Source organism: Triturus cristatus, chromosome 2_1 (assembly GCF_964204655.1).
Source record: "Triturus cristatus chromosome 2_1, aTriCri1.1, whole genome shotgun sequence".
Classification (NCBI taxonomy): Eukaryota; Metazoa; Chordata; class Amphibia; order Caudata; family Salamandridae; genus Triturus; species Triturus cristatus.
Window position 1 is genome coordinate 478,551,791 of NC_140581.1, and position 17,356 is coordinate 478,569,146.

Sequence of the window (17,356 nt, forward strand, 5' to 3'; positions counted from 1 at the left end):
CTGCTATCACAGATTATTGTGTGAACCATTATGAACTTAAAACTGCAGGACAGAAAGAATGAGAGTGCAAATAGTGTCAGGTGCATCTGCAAGTCTCATTTGACGCATATTTCGGGACCGGTGACTTGACTGATATGACTGGGAAAAATGATTAGAAGTGCATTCCTTCTAGGATAGAGAATCTTTAGTGTTCTCTGGGTTACTGTAGAAGGAGGGATTTTAGCTGGGCTTTCTACGCGCTGATTTCACTGTCACACATTCGGGGAATTTTAATCAATTTAAAGCATTGTCACTTGCATTTCAATAACCTTTTGATGCAAGCTGCTGAAGTTGACGTTCCTTGCAGGATGATAGGTGTGAGCATCACAGTGATTTTAGGGTTATGAGTGAAGCACGTAGTCCAGCTTCAGAGAATCACTCAGTGTTAAATTCTAATCTTTGACTGTTCTGATATTCCTCAGGGGCTCTATGCATTGTTATCGGCCTAAGGGGGAGGAGCTTTGCCCCACTGCATTTTAAGCAGTGGATAAAGGAAAAGTAAAATAATAATGCCACTGTGTTATTATCATTTCATTTTTCCGCTTTATGAGACGAGGCGTGGTTTGGCTGTGTCACAGCCAGCAAGGGGAGGAGTGGTAGGCACTTAAGTGCACATGACTTTTTGGCTGGCCGTCTTGGGCCGGTCAAACAGTCATTTTCTTAAATGTGAGGCACCTGTCAGGTAGCCCCAAGGTACCCCCATGTGCAGGGTGCAGTGTATGTGAAATGTAGGACATGTACTGGTGTGCCTTACATGTACTGATATTGAAATACTGTGTATTTCATTTTTCACTATTGAAAGGTTATCTGTCCCATAGATTAACATGGGAGTTGCTTTGTAACATTTTACAAGTATAACTTTCCCTTGGGACAAGATGAAGGAATAAAGTTTAGGCTCTCTGAACTCAGAATTTAATAACACATCTTTTAGGAAGATGGTTTTATATTGTGTGTTTGAAAATGCCACTTTTAGACGGGCACCCAGGAGTCTCGAATAGAATGGAGTCTCCCTGGGAACATAAGGTTACATTACATTTTATCAGAAAGAAATGTTTGACAACATCAAATCATCGATCGTAGAGGACTGAAAACTTTTACAAATTCAACCACATTCTATTTTTGTTGAGATGTTGATTTTTACCACATTTTCATTTTACTTTCAATTGTATGTATTAATTAATTTATTTTTTATGTAGGAATGTGATGTAAATGAGTAGTTTCTGTATGTGTATTTTTTCTATGTTTACTTTTTTGGTTTGCCACTGGGAGAGACTTTTAATTCGATTGGTTGCACCTGGGCTGTTCACATTGGGCTTATAACGAGCAGTTTATCTCACACACAACCCTTGTTGGTTTTACGAACAGCAACGCAGCTGATTATAGCGTTGAGACACCATGATTATAGATGTCGTATCGGTAACCATGTGAGTTTATTGTTAAGCTTGTGCACAATGTTCAGTTTAGCACGGGCTATAAGATACTTGATTTTCTTTTTATTAATATTTAGGATATTACTTTTCTTGCAAGATTGTATCTTTTCATATTTAGCACACAGCATGCTGGTGTAGTCACACATAGTGCACAATGGTTGTCGTGAGTTTAAGTTTGTGCACATGGTTCAGTTTAGCATTGGACAGATGTCTCTTTATTTTATTTCATTTTATTCACATGCAGCGCATAACTTTTCTAGTAAGCATGGGTTTTTACATATAGAGAAAGCAGCACATTGGTATAATTGGATATAGTGCATGATGGTTGTTGTAGGCTAGCACATTTATGATGCATGAGATTCTCCACAACTCTGATGGACTTTCTTTACGTTACAGTTACCCCTGAGGAAGGGCCTCCAGCCCAAAATGCATTGAGTTTTATAACAGCATGGTTAACCAGGATGTAAAGCGAATTCTGTCGTGCTTTGGGATAAAGACCTGGATGGTATTTCTCTGGAATTTGAAGCTCAGAATTTCATCGCCCCTGTTTTAAATATGATTGAAAAATACTGAATAAATGTGGATTACTTGTATGAACACTCGATTCTTGTTTCTTGACCTCTTGAAACTTAAGTCGAATGGCAGTGCAGCTTGAAGATGGTGTGTGATGACACACCAGATAACCTTGACTTTTAGAAAGTAGTCTTTCTTGTTTAACCATTCGGTGTGCCTCTGCCCGTTTTGTGCATTGACTGTCTGGTTTTGGAGTTATAGGAGCTGGGGATGTGCATTTACTGTAGACATCCACAAGGGGGGTTGAGGTTGTCCTGCCTTTCCTGGGTAAATCATAGCAGGGCTGAATAGACCTTGGCTGCAATTGGAGTGGTGGGAGGAGTTTCACTAGCACCTAAATCGGCAGTGTCACCTCTACACAATGCTATCTCCACCTCCTGGAGTGAAGCTGGGCCAGAGGGGGCAGAACGTGTTTGGACTGGGCTCAGCAACCCTTGCCACAAAGAGAATAAAAAGAAAATGGGGTATAAGTATTGGACCTTAAACCCCAGAAAATTAGATTACTTCTGGACTCAAGAGGAACCTCTGCCAAGGAGAAGAGCTAGAGAGCTATAGGGAGGAGTACTGCCCCTTAGCTGTGTGTGCTTTGCTGGGTTGGCCTGCAGTGGCTGCTTCTGCCAAGGAGAGTACAAAGAGTGGAACTTTGCTGTGAACCTGCTTGAAGAAGAATCTTCAAGGGCCAATGTGTGCTGGCTTCCTGTTCTGAAGTCGCAGGGCACAAAGACTTCACCTGCAACTCACTGACCAGCACCTGGACTCCTCTGTGGACTCCTGCATTCAAAAGGGCAGCAATTACAGTTCCTGGGCCCTGTGAATTGTGTGGTTGGTGCTGCAAAGCAAGAAAAACAACTCAGACTCCGTAAGCGATGCTGCTAGTGATGCCATGACCTGCACCCAGACCCGGGGCACAGCTCGTGAAGTGCACGATGCACTGCCCTGCCTGCACCGCAGCTCCGATGCCCTTCGATGCCTGCGAACGCCTGCCGTTATCGGCCTTCCCGATGCCAGCGCTCTCACCGACGCCGTCACCGCCAGCGCCAGCATTACATTATCACGCAGCTGATAACCAATGAGGGTGACTTCACAAACTCTTTAACTTTGCATTGCCTCATCGCTAACTCCGCCTAACTTCCTCTGTTCCGGATTCGATGCCTCGCCTCTTCACGGACTTGAAGCCTCGCCTCCCCCGTGGCAACCAGGGATCCAACTTTGCCTCGGCACTGAGGCCTCACCTCCACGATGCCGTGCATCATCCATAGACTTTGTTTCTAAGATACTGTTGTTTGGGGGTCCGTGTGACCCGAGCCCGACTCCGTGCACCACGTGATCGGTGCCATACTTTGGTTTTATGCTTGACACGACTTCAAAAAAGCCCCAGGGGGGGCTATTTTAGTTCTACAAGTTCTTTTTTTTTTTAAATAACTGTTCTATCTTAATACATATATGTTGAATTTTTGTCATTTTGGTCTTTTTTGGTTTAGATAAAGATACTTTATTTTTCTAAACTGGTGTGGTGTCCATTTGTGGTGTTTTCATTGTGTTACTGTGTGTTTGGGTACAAATACTTTACACATTGCCTTTGAGATAATCCTGTCTGCTCGTGCCAAGCTACCAAGGGGGTGAGCAGGGATTATCTAATGTTTGTAACGCCCTTACTCTGACTAGAAGCAAGGGTTCCCCGTTTCTAACAGCTGGTACCAGTCTGCCTTTTTTTTTAAAGTATGTTCCTTGAGAGGGAGGTTAGTAAGGAGATCCTGTTTCTTGTCTTCTCAGTATGATACGATGCTCAATGTGTGCCCACCTCTAGGCACAACTGAATCTCTGAATATTATACGGAAACAGGACCCCAGAGGTGCCAGGTGAGGGGAAGTGATTTTTGGCAAAGAAAAAGTAGGGAAGGAACTCTGGAATGAGAAAAATGAGAGGGGATTAAACATGAACTCAATTGGCATTCAGTGAAAGTTGGTGTTCGAAGCTGTCAATGTTCATTTAATCAAGCCAGATCTGTACTGTATCATGTTTGTTGTTCTTGACAAATACCAGGAATTCTGTTTTGGTTTGGGTTGAGCTTCAGGTAGGCACTGAACTTGAAAGGACTGGATAATGTGCAAAAAGTGTTTGAGCTGCTGTATGTGTAAAGCAGAGAATACCATCAAGTGGCATTGTGTATCATCAGCATATTGGTGAATCTTAATGCTGTTATCTGTGAGAAGAGCACCAAACAATTTTATGTAAAGGCTGAAGATGACAGTATACAGAATGTAACCCTAGGGGACTCCACAGGTGATAAGGATCTTTTGTGACCTGGAGGTGCTGCTGTGAATATAGTGGCGTAGGCTGGAAAAGTAGGAGGAGAACCAGTGAAGGACATTGAGGGTGAATCCCATTCAAGACTCCAGGGTGCATATGAGCATGGGATGTTCGACTGTGTCAAAGGCAACTGAGAGGGGCTGCAATACTCTGTGTAATTGAGAACACAGAGTTTGGGTAAATGGAGAAGTGGTGCATGTGAGTGTATAATGATTGTGAATTCTGTACATAGTTGTTCCCAAGAAATAGAATATTTCTCACTAAGATTTTCATGTAACCAGAATTCTTTCAGAACTACGTTGTTAATGTCTCTGACCAACAATCCCTTAATCTTGAAGTGTTTAGAAAATAGAGTGAATACACTATGCTCTGTTGACATGTTTCATACAGATTAAATGTTTCAGGTAATGAATTATACAGTATTGCACTGCTACTATTGGTTCTAAGAACATAGGCTGACTTCCCATTGTAAGGATTACCCGAGAATGGCTTCCCTCTGCGGTTCACATCCTAGAGTGCCAAACGTATGCTTTGTTCATGAGAAGGAGAATTGTACCATCGTTGCACAGGCTTCTATCTGCTACACAAGATGTAAGCATGGTATTTTTTATAACACTCTATTGGTTTTATTGGCACATAAAATACATTCATAACTGTGAAAAACACACAGCAACCGCATCCTTCCAAGTTTGATAAACATTTGTAATTTGCAGTAATCTCACTTATAATTCATAGTAATATCTTTGGGTAGCTATACCAATCACCCCAAACTTTACTATATATTTGGGGAATCTCCATGACTTGTACGTCAAATGCTCTGCTTTGGCACAGTAATCCATCTTGCGGGTCCATTGCATCACTGGGGGAGCCAAGTCTGATCTCCAATGATACACAATGCTAACTTGGAAAAGAGAAAACACGTAGCCACCAGGAGTCTGGTGGACCACCTGCCCCTCCCCCATACACTCATCAGTGCGAACAGTACAATCTTTGGCTCTAGTATGACAGGCTTACCCACTACCCTTGTTAAAATACTGTATATATGACTCTGTTATCTCTGTATTATAGAACACTCCCATATCGTGTGATAAAATGGGCGTAGTTTCATCTTACATCTCAGGCATTGGGGATCAAGACCATGTTGCATTTTTTTTTGTTTTGTGGGACTGAAATGCACCCTATAGAGGTATTTAAGCTGAATTAGCCTCATTCTCAGAGAGAACCCAGTACTCTAGGGGCCATCTTTGCCTCTACCCAATCGTCTTCTCCTAGGTGAGCCAACTTTCTGCTGTGACCTCTCTCTGTGCCTGCATGGGGTCGGGAGTATTATTGACCGGTATAATATATTTTTTAATCCTCTTACTCCCTAACTCTGCCCTTGTAATGCGTGCCTCCATAGGGTTGTATTCTGGGAGGAGCTGCAGATTTTTTTGATAGGACTCTAGGTCATGGCACAGTTACAGATAATAAAATTGTGTTTTATGCTCATCATATGTCTTCGCAAGGTATGCAAATGTACACATTGAACCACCTTCCCAGATATCACCTAGCTTTGAGATGCTTATAATGCCCCATGATCTGAAGCTCTTTAAATTGACAGTATGCTTCAACCATTTACCATTCCACAAATGAGTCTCTGCAGTGACACCCCATGCCATTCTATCCCTTTCAGTGCCTCAGAGAGACAGATGGCCTATGTGATTGTGTGCACCTTATAATAGGTTGAGCATAACATGCTACTCAATAGTCATTAGCGCTTTAGACACTGCAGGATCAGCTCGACCCCCCAACAACCCTACGTAAAGTGGTGTAATGTCACTAATCCAGTAGCACAACATGACATCGGCAAGTCCCAGGCCCCCATTGTTTGGATTTAATACACATTAACGGTATGCGATTAGAAGGTGGACCCCATTTCACTAAAATTTAGTTAGCGCTATTTGTAATGAAAATGCTTTTCCATATATCCATGCGGCGCACACTTGAGAGATTAAAGGCATGTTTATTCCCATGACAGCTGTATGGTGGTCTCTGTATGAATACCTAAGTGCTTAAAGTGTGTTTCCACCCACCATAGGTTAGTGATTGCTCTTATGTCGTCATGTGTATCCGTTAGTTCAGACCTGCAGCCTCGCCGTATACCTGAAGGTAAACAACCTTTACAACGAAACTTTTACAACGCGTGCAGTTACATCGCGGATTTTACAACGAACGCGATGTAACCACGCGATGCCATTACAACGCACGTCTTTACATCGACTTGCGCTAGATGGCGTGCTAACATTACAAATAGTGTCCCAACACCTTCCCTACTGTTAAGTGGACTGGAGTTGGAATAGTAAATTACGCTTTTCTAATGTTAGCACGCCATCTAGCGCAAGTCGATGTAAAGACTTGCATTGTAATGGCATCGCGTGGCTACATCGCGTTCGTTGTAAAAACCGCGATGTAACTGCACGCGTTGTAAAGACACGCGTTGTAACGTCATACATCCATACCTGAAGCATTCGCATCAGTTTAGGCAAAGAAGTCTCAGAATCACTGATGTAAACCAGGACATCGTCAACATACAATGATATTCTGTCCTCAGTGCAACCTGTCATTCTGATTGTGCATCTCCTCCAACCCATTCCATGAGTGGCTCCATGAACAGGGCAAATAGAAGCGGCGATAGAGGACATCCCTGCAGTCTACCGTGCTCAATAGTGAATGAAGGGAACAACACCCCAATCTCGCTAATACTCCTCCATGGCTTGGAATATATTATTGATACATACCTGCGGAAAAGGGGGCTGTAGTTCATTTGTTCCATAAAATGGAACATAAAGTTTCAATAAACTTAATCAAATGCCTGTTAAAACTCAATGGATATCAAAGTCCTTCGCTGTTCGATTGCCTTAGAAAGCCCTATGGCTGTATTAAGACACCTGAGGCAATGGCGGGTGCCACGTGCTGGCATACACCTTTTCTGTTCCTAGTATATTAGGGTTCTAATAACTTTTATCAGCCTATTCACCAACACTTTCTCAAGGATCTTAGTCTCTAGGTTAATTAAAGGAACAGGCCTATATAAACCACATTTGTCCAGAATTTTCCCTGGCTTTAGAAAAGAGATTATAGCACCCTGCAAGTGGTGTGGTAGTTCTCCATCTGTAGGGCATTTGCATACATGTTTAGAAGTGGGGAAAGCTAACGAGAGGCATAATTCTCAAAGACCTCAAGAGCAAATCTGCTAGGGCTGGGAGTTTTCCCAGCGGGGAGTGTACTGATGGCAGCTGAGACTTCCTCTTCTGTTAATGGTCATCCAGCCTTTGTCGTTGTGTGGCCCAAAGCCTTGGTAATATTAAGTCATCAATGATAGGGTTTTCGTGGTCAGCATTTGTAGGCGGTTTCCCAGCACAGAGATGACCATAGTAACATGCAAATTCTTGGGCTATCGATGTAGTGTGGGTATGAGTTTGTGCTGTATGGAAGACAATACAAGGGACTATTATGAGCTCCTGGTCTTTATTTGCTAACCAGTACAATTATTTCCCTTCCCTGTCTTGTCTCCGACCTCAACAATTTTATATTGTGTTGCTGTGCATGCCAGGGTTGTTGAGTCTAGCAGTTTATGTTGGAGATATAGTCCCATATTTTCTATCTTGTGCATCTTCTGGTCATCCGGGGAAGGGGGGGGGGGCTATCTGTTCCGACTTAGCCTCCTCTATAGCGAATTCTAGCCCTGAAATCTTTGTATACCTATTCTGCTTAGCTGCCATTTGGTACAAAATAACCTGTCCCCTTAACACCGCCTTTAATGCCTCCAATAGCACAAATTGGAGAGTCAACTGTTCCCTTATTTATTTCCAAATCGCTAGTGATCTCTCGGTGGAAAAAGTATTTGAAGCTAGCATCTTGGAACCACCAGGTGTTCATCCTCCATAACCCGGTCTGCTGTCTAGCAGGCAATTTAAGCTGAATCCTTATTGAAGTGTGATCATTTAAGGAAGAATCTGGGCTTCCAACAATTGGATCATGTCTACCAAAGGTCAAACGAAGTAATCTATCCTAGAGGACAATTATGTGTGTGTGAGAACAGTTCCTGAACTCCCTAGGATTCGGGTGGGGCACCCGCCATGTATCTGATAAAGCTAATGAAAAGGACCAGGTGTTTAGGATAATAGATTTATGTGGGACCTACCCAGGAGTCCATGACCGAGTTGAAGTCCTCCCACCCCAAGCACCACTTTCTGCCCTGGGGGAGATTGGAGGAACACATTCAGGGTATCATCTACCAAGGCGGGGTGCATAGACCGACCAGAAAAGTCCAATGTACCCCCCTATGTTACCCTCAATTACCATTAATCTGTCAAGATCATCATTATGTAGTTTTGTAACTTGGGACAAGAAGGAACATCTATTACCTAATGTTTGTATCTCCAGTAGGAGCATAACAGGCTGTAAATATGTTTTAAGATACTGAAATACTGCCCCTCTCTTGATCTTAATATTTAGGCATTGATATTCCAAGATAGTATTTCAAAATTGTATTTTGTTTCCATCACAGGGTTTTGTATTGTGCTGTGCTTTCCAGGGAAATGCTTATATGTTGCAGTGTAGGGCTTAGGTTAAAGTTTGAACTATCCAGACTAACCGAAACCCAAACTGCCCCCATGCTCACACTTCAGAAATTGAATCATCAGTCACCCCTCTCCAAAAATGTAACCATATTGTATGAGGTTCATGGACTAGACTGTACTCTGAGAGGTATCAATCAACACATATTATTCTATCCAGGTGGTCTAACTTAGGATTGAACATTGTGTGCACGTCTTAAGTTAGTCTTTAACATGAGCTCTATTCCCTTCAATGCAATCATCTTGACAATCAAAAGTATATTGAATGCTCAGCTGGCAGCAGGATCCATCTCAGGGCCCGAGTGTCTTTCGCTGCCACTGTCCCGGCCATTGGTGCTTTGGTGCTGATCAGAATGTTCCACATCTTCTTCCTTCCTCAGTCGAAGCCGCTGTTGCCATGGGCCCCTGGGCCCACACTTACCAGGTGGTCATGAGCCCCTCCTGTGATCCCTTTTCTCCAATGGGAAGGAGGTCCACAGCTGGTCCCCTTTGTAGTGGTTGACACATCTTTAAGCAATCCCAGGTCGCCTGCAGTGTTTCAAAGAAGTGTCTTTTGTCATTGTGTATAACTTTTACTTTTGCAGCTGCATTACCTTCAGCCTTTGCTCAACCTCAATGTAGGATCTCCTCATCTGTTGCACATTTTTAGTATAATCTGGGTAGATAGTAACTCTTGCTTTGAGTCTACGTGGGAAGTGTTTGCATGTCATTTGTGATGGCCACCAAGTTACAGTTATTGTGTTATGGATCACTGTACTTGGTGGTGTGATGAATAAGGAGCTGTCAGAGGCAGTTGTGCATTCTTATAGTTTGCTGTATGCCCACAGCTCCAATTAACTCTGCAGGTCCCTTTGTTGTATTAGTAGTTTTTAGGTCTCATCTAGGCAGCGCTTGCTCTGTTTCTTTGAGACATGCTTTATTCAGATATGGACTTGAACCTCTACCCATTTTCTGCCCATCTTTTTGCTCACGTTACTGTCCTTTTTAAATGGTGGCTTTTGATTTGTGAATAAGCTTCGTAGCCCCTCCTTAGTACCTCCCATTCTCCTTTTGTAACCTCCCATGAGGACTTCCCCTCTTACGTTGTTACTCAGTATGTTTTATTTACAGTCTGTGAGCACTATTTTCTTAAATGACTTTCTCCATTTGCACACACAACATGCTTTCCTGCAACTGCATGTATTTTTTAAGCAGCACGCCGTGCTTTATCTTATCTTATCTTGTGTTTTTTTACTTCAAGAATGGAGGCCGCGCCTTTAACAATGCTCATGGCTCACACAATAATATATTTTTTTCAAAGCACCACTCTTTTATGCCGTGCTTTATGTTCTTATTTAAAATGCGAGGCACGCTTCAGGTTCGAGACCAGCAGCCGTGTATTTCTTTTGTTATGTGCGGCTTATCCAAATCAATTAACGCACACTCAACAATGGCGCTTACGCGGCTCGCATATCCTCATTCCTGTCCTGCCCCCAGGTGCTGCACATCAGGTTTCAGCACGTCGCCCGCTTTCATATTTACAACAAGGGTGCCACGCTTTTTGTTGCAGCAAGGCTCCTCCTTTTCCACTCTCTTGCTCGACTGTTTGCTTCTTATCCCGTCCCACCCAAGGGCGCCGCGCTTTAGGTTTCAGCATAGCATCTGCTTTCATATTAACAACACGGGCACCACGCCTAATATTTTAGCAGGCAGCCGCTATCATGATTTTTTTAAAAAATAGCATGGCACCCACTTCACGGGCCGCCATGTGCATAGATTTTATCTGCATCGGCGCCACGCTTTATATTTCAGCATGGCACCCTCATTCATTTTTACAAACCCAATAGCTGTAAAAATCGCAAATGCGAGACCTATTGCATTGCAAATGATTTTTCTGTTGTGTTGTCAATCCGATTTCATATGTTGGCTGCAGAAATGAAACAAGTCAGAAATCATGAGTTTTTTCCAGCATCATACAGAAGAGTTTTTCCTACCGAACAGCAAATTGCACCTCAACTTTCACGTCAAAAAGGTCTATTGTAACTTTGACTGCTGTTGAAGGTAAAACAGTGTGCTTATATCTAATCTCTAATCAATTGTTTAAATATTAGTGTCATCCAGGGTGAAAAAATGTGAATGACTGTCTTTCATGAGTACAAAATAAGTACCTTTCTTTGTTAAATGGTGCTCACCACTAAACTGCCTGATTGTAGATAACTCTTCACCCACATCACCCCAGGTTCCCCCATCTGCAAGGCAGCATGCCTGAAGATTTAAGTCAGATAGTATCCACAGATCATTTGAAAGGTAAAGCGCTTCATAGGGATGGTAGATTACAGTTAGGTGTTTATCTTGAAGATAGAAACCATTACTCAATGAATTTGAGATATTGCGGAGTACGATTGAATATATCTGGAACCACAGATATCACAAAGCTTTTCAAACATAAGGAAGCTCTACTGGCCATGACAACCATTTCCTACTTCAACATCAAGCAAAGCTTGGACATTGTGGTAGATAGCCACAAAGCAAGAAAGAAGTTGTAGCCACCCAGTGAATGTGTGGACAATTCAGTCTGTATACACAGAGGGAGACTTTGAAGGTCGTATCTGACCACACATCGCTTGTTCCAATATTTCAAGGGTCAGCTCTAGGCCTCTATTAAGTGTAGGGTAGTGGCTGCTTCATCTTCTAGGTCTGGATAACAATCTGACGTTTAGTTTTACCCAACCATGGACAACTTCTCAAGGCTCCCTATACGTTTAGAGAAACTGAATAATACGAAAGGCAGAATGGGTCATTGGAGATCAGACGGAAGAAAGCATGAAGGGGCAGATTTATGTTTACTGGCGCATCCCTGCAAATCAGCAGGGATGCGCCAGGAAAGAAGCGTCACGCAAGTTTACACTTGCGCCACCACAGTTGCGCCGTATTTACAATGCAGCGCATCATGGCGCAAGGATAAACAGATGCGTGACGCATCTGATGGCATAAGGGCGGCGCATTGCTGGACTCATGTCACAAGCACGACGCAACTCCAGCAAGGCTCAGGGGCTGTCCAAACCGAACATGCTGCGTCATGCCTTACGCCTGCTTCAAGCAGGCGCAGGGTTTTGATGCAGCAGCGTCGGAAAAGTGACTCCGTGAAATCTTGTAGATTTCACTGTGTCACTTTTCCGAGGCTTTTTCCGATGGAACGCCCACCCTGCATACATTAAACCTGACGCAGGTTTAATGTAGCGCAGGGCTTTACAACGTGACGCATCTCCCTAGATGCGTCACGTTGTAAATAAGGCGCAACATGGCTCATGGTTTATGCCGTCGCTGCGTCACAGAAGTGACACAACGGCGGCGTAAATGTCTTGCAAGGGGCTTGTAAATCTGCCCCGAAGTGTCTTCTCTGCCAAGGAGTTGTACTGCATGATCACCCTGCGTCAATTTGGTCACCCACAAGAGGTAGGAAACTTTGTCAAAGACACAGCATTGAATCTTAAAACTAACTTTATTGGCAACGCCTGTTAATTATGGTAGTGGACTAGTCCTGATACCCACAGGTGAAAATGATGTGCATGAAGACAGCTGATATTGTGATCCTGAAATCTGAAAAAATATCAACCACCATTTGTTTACCCAATAAATGCTAACAACTACAGACCATTTAAAAGGAGGAAATGTCATGACTACTTATAACATTCGGGCATCAAACATCACCGTTTAAAATGTTGCCGACCACAGGATAAGGAGGCTGAATGCTTCATGAGAGCATTAAACAAAGTATTATGAACCGCATTGCAGTAAACCAAGAACTAATTAAGGGTTGCACACCGGCTCTTGGAGACAGTTCATTTATTCACTTTATTTTAGGGTGCTTATATATTATCACACGCTGCTGTTCGGCTGCTTAAGGGCGCTTTTGGGGTATCAAGGAGCTATCATTGCTAACTAGCGCAATAATAATTGCTACTTGCATTATTTAGGAACCATTTTTGCAATACTTCTAAAGGTATTAGACTTCATTTTTGCAAAAGTAGGATGTCTTTAAAAATAGGTTTTTCCCCCCTGTTAAATCTGCTGATATTCATGTGCATTTATAATTTCTAACAGTTTTTCGGCTAGTTGAAATTCATTTAGGAAAATCTTTATGCTGTAGCGAAGTTTTGTACACTGGTGTTTTTTGTGTTTATGTGCAACCCTTCTAAACCTGGGTACATTTGGGACTTTGGGAGACTTCAATAGAATAATGTATTGGCAGTTTCCCCTTGTGTTGTTGTTACAACTTTCTACAACTAATTGGTGGCCATACTGATTACGTCACAGACATTTAAAAGTGGCCACTTAACTTCAAAATAATAGTGTCCTCCCAGGACAACAGCAAAAGAGCTCTATATTCTCTTACATCTTTTTAAGTGCATGTTTATTGCTGCTGCTAATGCAGGAAGGAGGGTGGCGTCAGCATTGATTTAAACATCCTTAGCACAATATGGCCAACCTGAAGTTAGGGGCATATTAAATGGCTGACAACAGGTCAAGAATTCGTTTTTTGTACAAATTATTTGACACTTCTTCGGAATGGTTAAATGGAAATATACTTTATTAGAACATCTGTAAGAGAGGTTATAAATGATAATGATGATAATAATAATAATAATAATAATAATAAACTGTGCAAAAAGGGTGTTACTATTGATGATTCTGGTTGGAAAGATAGATTATTTTGTTGCTTTTATATAGCACTTAATTTCACGTGGCATTGTGCCTAATGAGGATAGCTTTTAGCTCAACACTCTGCAAAGGCACCCCCGACTGGGGGTGATGGGCCTATGGCGTGATGCCGGTGCCTGCCTATTGGGCTGGGGTCAGCGTCATATGACGCCGCCGGCACTAGACTACAAGCTGTGCAGGCATTGGTTGCTGGGCGCGCGGTGACCCAGAACGGCTTAACACTTCCAGGTCACCTGAGAACTGGTTAGCGCCAGGCCCAGCCCCTTTAAATGGGACGGCAGAGCTGCAAAGCGGTCTCTTTCACCGCTCCACAGTCAAGAAGCTGCCGGCTGCCCCCACGAACATATTTAATGTTGTTCTGTTTGTTTTTCTCCTCACAACAGGCACGCCTGCTGCATTCTGCATTCCGATCTTTGCATCAGCTGATCAAGGGCCGTCTGGGAGCTGCACAGGCCTGAGTTTTTCCCTCCTTGATCCGCAGTGTCCCGCATGCTGTGGCGGCTCCAACATGGAAACCCAGGTGAGGGGGAGTTTTGTTTCACAGCCATTAGGCGGTGTGCCTGGTGAGGCAGTGAAAAGTTGGGCACTGAGTGTGTTTTAATGGTCACTGGGTTTGTAGGCAGCTTTCTTGTGTGGTGACTGGTCAGTTGCTTGGTTGCGCCTTTGGGGTGGAACACCCAAGCAGCTTGAATTAAGTGTGCTTTAATAGTCACTGGAGTTTTGGTAGGCAGCTAATTTTGTTTGCTGACTGGTCACTGCTTGGTTGTATTGGGAGTGAAGGCTTACCTGGGTGGTTTTGCGCTAGACGTGTCTTGCAGGATCCATTTTTAGGGCAGTCAGTCAAGGTTGTGCAGGGATGCCAGCGAGGGCACAGAAGGGTGGAAGCGCACATGCATGGAGGAGCTTATGGAAGTTGTGAGGCGCAGGATTGGTGCCATGGACACGTGCTTGGCTGATTTGAAGGACGGCCCTTCTGTGGGCGGGCAGAGAGAGGTTGGGGAAAAACCCAGGCAGGAGGGAGTGGCACCTAAGGCAGCGTTCCCCCATATCTAAGAAAGCTAAGAGGCAGCCCAATAGGAATGAAGGGGAGAGGCTCCCTGAGGCCAGGCCTGAGGAGGAGGTGCTAGGTCCCTCGGGGCTAGGCAGGAGGGGGGGCAGTGCAGGGGGCACCGATGAGTGCGCCGGCGGGTGCCCCGGGTTCGGTGTTGATGCAAGGCGGTGTATCAGCAGTGACGTGGCCTGCAGCGGGGTGATTGTGCAGAGCGGCAATGCCTGTTTGGCGGTCTGGGTGATTCTGGCGGGAGCACCCAGCCAGCCTGATTTAGTGGCCAATCTGGCCAGCATTCTACCATGGCTTTCCAAATTCTGGATGTTAGCTGCTCCTGCTTGGTGTGGGGCCAAGGCTTCAGAAAGTGATGATTTAGAGAAGGCCAGAAGGTTAGTGGCGCACCTAGATTGTCCAGGCCGCAGGGTGTCCAGCCAGCATCGGCCATGATGGCAGGGGTAGCAGACGCAGCGCCAGGGGGGAGATAGGTCACAGTGGCTAATTGGGCGGTGGCCCAGGGGCCTCTGGTTGTGAGCAAGCCCCTCGTTGATCCAGCGTAACGCTGTGCGACAGTGATGTGGACGGCACCCAAGGCTCAAGATTCCGTGGATACAGGTATGACAACTCTGCTGCCAAGTCTAGGATTGGGGGAGGTACAGTTAGGGCAGGATAAGTTGGGCAGGCATATAGCACCCTAAGTGAAGGAAAATATTTGGTAGGGGGCATATGTGGATATCTTTTATTTGCTTCTGGACAAGCCTAGGATGACTAGACACCCAGATTTCCCCAGACAGCCCCGGTTTTCCGAGTAATGTTCCGGTGTCTCAGCACTTTTCTTAGTTTTAAATACATATCCTGTGTTTTTGGGTAAAGGTCAGGTCATTCTGCAAAGCAGAATAGAAAACTATGCTCGCCTTTCAGAGGGGCTTCGGCGGTCTTAAATAATTAAAGTAATGTATCTGATTCTGTCCGGCAGCGCTTGTGGAGGCCCACTGCATACTCCCAGCAGAGAAGAGACAGACCGGGGAGGAGAGTAGGGGGGCGCATGGTGGAAAAGATCCTGCCATAGCCAATGGTATGAATATATATGCTGGTGACCGCCAGTAGGAGATATATCCTACTGGTGGTCACCAGCAGATAGTTATACTTAGGACCTAGTTTGCCCTCGGCCTGGTCGCCCCCACTCCTCCCGCCTGCTCCTTACCTGCTGGGCCTCCTGCTGCCGCCTGCCGCCTGCCACCTGAGCCACCACAGGGCCGCCGAGCGCCGCCCCAGCCGCCACAGGGCCGCCGAGCGCCGCCCCAGCCGCCACCGAGCCCCCAGGTTCCCGCCGCTTCCCACGAGACCCCGCCCCCCGCCCGCCGATTGGATCCCGCGCTCCCCGCCTCCCCGCAGACCCTCCCTCCCGGCTCCCCTCTTATGACGCCCCCAGAGCGACCGCGCAGCGGACGCGCGCAGCGGGAGCACCGAATGAGCGCCGAAGGTGCGCCAAAGGTAAGCCCGTCTGCGCCCGTCCGCGCCTGGACCGCACCCAGCGCCAGAACCCCTGGCCCCCGCAGAGGCCACCCCACCCGCCGGACTTACGAGGCCGCCACCTTCAACGCACTCAACACCGGCCGAACCCCCGGGTGCTACCGAGCCACTCCGAGACGCACCCACGGACCCTTCAGCTGCCGCACCTGCAAGTTCACCTGCATCCGGACCCGCCCCACACCAGCACCCGCCAAGCCGAACACCAGCAGCAACCACCTCAAGTGCATCCTGCTCAACACCCGCTCCGTCCACAGACACGCCGTTCAACTCTGGAACCTCCTCGACACCACAGCTCCCGACGTTGCCTTCCTCACGGAAACCTGGATGAACGACTCCTCAGCGCCTGACATCGCCATCGCCATCCCAGAGGGCTACAAGATCATCCGGAGAGACCGCGACAACCAGACTGGAGGAGGCATCGCCATCATCCACAGGGACACCATCCGTATCTCGACCAACGCCGACAACACCCTGACAACCGCCGAACACCTGCACTTCCAGATCCACACCGACCCCAAGACCACCCTCAGAGGCACCCTGATCTACCGACCCCCGGGACCACGCACTCAATTCAGCGAAGACATCGCCGACTTCATCAGCCCGCACGCCCTCCCCTCTGCCGACTACATCCTCCTCGGGGACATCAACTTCCACCTGGAGAACAACAACGACCGCAACACCACCACCCTGCTTGACAACCTCGCCACCCTCGGACTCAAGCAGCTGGTGACCACCCCCACCCACCTCGCCGGACACACACTCGACGCCGTCTTCTCGTCCAGCAAAGACATCTCCTTCAGCCATGCCACAGGACTCCACTGGACGGACCACAGCTGCATCCACTTCACCTTCAAAAGAACCACGGTCCACCACCACCAGCAACAGGCTGCACGAAGAAGCTGGAACAAGATCACAGCCGAACAACTCACCGCATCCCTGAGCCAGCACCCTCCCGCCAGCTCACCGAACCCCAGCCAAGCCGCCGACAACCTCACGAAATGGATCTCCACCTGCGCGGACGAGCTCGCCCCTCTGAGGACCCCACCCAGCAGACCCGGAAGCAAGAAGGCCCCGTGGTTCACCGACGAACTCAAGAGCTCCAAGAA